The sequence below is a fragment of the Chelonoidis abingdonii genome, chromosome 4 (assembly GCF_003597395.2).
Source record: "Chelonoidis abingdonii isolate Lonesome George chromosome 4, CheloAbing_2.0, whole genome shotgun sequence".
Lineage (NCBI taxonomy): Eukaryota > Metazoa > Chordata > Testudines > Testudinidae > Chelonoidis > Chelonoidis abingdonii.
Genome location: NC_133772.1, coordinates 3,241,205 through 3,242,844, shown reverse-complemented (window position 1 = coordinate 3,242,844; position 1,640 = coordinate 3,241,205).

The following is a 1,640-nucleotide window of genomic DNA, read 5'->3' as shown; positions in this document are numbered from 1 at the left end:
GGCTGACAATGGCCCTTTTCTTTATTAAAACTCGCAAATGATGGTTTTGGTATTTGACCAGCTTGAGCCCAGCTGTACTCTAGGAACTTTTTGCCAGTATTACAATGTGGGTTAGGGTGTGATTTATTTTTTTAACAACATTTCTACACCAGCAAAGCCATACGGCTTGTCTATACCTGGACTGTTACAGTGGCTGTGCTGTAGCAAGTCAGGATAGAGACTTTCATTGCTGACAGGAGGCATTCTCTTGTCAGCAGAGGTAATCCTCCTCCCTGAGCGGTGGTAGCTAGTACTGTCTACTTGGCGACTTAGTTTGACTTAACTACATCACTTGAGGTTTGATGTTCCCACACCCCTGAGTCACAAAGCCGGGTCAATCTAAGTTTCTAGTGTAAACCAGCCCCTAGTGGAGATGCAAGTATAATGGTAAAAAAAAAGTGCTCTTGCTGATATAGTTATTTCTTTTGGGGAATGGATATAAGTTATGCAGGTAAAATGCTATTTTGCTTTCATAAACTGAGGCTACACTAGGCAGGTTTGCGGGTGTAGTTATACAAGGATAGCTAAACAGGCAAACCTGTTCTCAAGGCCACCCAGAGGATTCAGGGGGCCTGGGGCAAAGCAATTTCAGGGGCCTCTTCCATAAAAAAAAAGTGCAATGCTATATTCTTGCTGGGGCCCCTATGGGCCAGGACAAATTGCCCCACTTGCTCCCACTCCCCCCAGGGAAAAATAAACCTTCTGCATCTCAGCACAAACCCAGTTTTGAGAAAACTTCTTTACAAGGTATCACTCGTTCTCAGCATCAGCTAGTGCTAAAATGCACTAAAGCTCATTAAAATGGTTGGACAAATATTTTCCGTCAAAACTGTTTTTGGATAGAAAACTAGGGCTTTTTAAAAAGCAGAAAAAAATCACAGACAATGTCTGCTTTCCTTCAAAATTTGTTGTGGTTTTTTAAATTGAAAAACTGAAATTAGTCTGCCAAAACCTGATTATGGTTTGGGGTTTCAGAAGTGTGTGACCAAATATTTGCTGCTTGCTGTGTTTGATTGTTTAAAGAAACAGTAAAAAAGTCTGCTTCTATAGACTGGCTCCATGGGGTCCCTCACAAACTGGAGACGGTTACTATGGGTTTGTCTTTAGTATAGCTTATGTACATACTCCACGAACTGAGCATTTGAGCTTGTTCGAGAATCTGGGATGAGCCTATGTTGTGAAAACTGAAATGCTCTCAGAATAACGCTATGCCATTGTGATATGTGAGACAGGTGTCGTTAAAATTTAAATTAACGTCCAGGGGTTCTCAGGATGGGGTTGGACCCTCTCAGGGGGTCACTAGTTATTACCTTGAAAGTAACCGGAAGCTGTCCAGCCTCCTTACGCTCAAACTCCGCTTTACCTCGCAGCATTTATATTAGTGTTTAACTTATAAAAAAGTGTTTTCAAGTTTTTTATATGAGGGGGGAAGGGTTGCACTTGAGAGGTTTGCGTATTGATAAGGGTCACCGAAGTACAAATTTTTGAGGAAGGCTTGAAAATGTAATTCTCTCTCTGAGAGTCTGCTAGGAAGTACAGGGGAGTGGGGGGGGGGGAGGGTGCTCCCTTGATAGAGTGTGGGAAGGAGGTAGTGTGTAGGT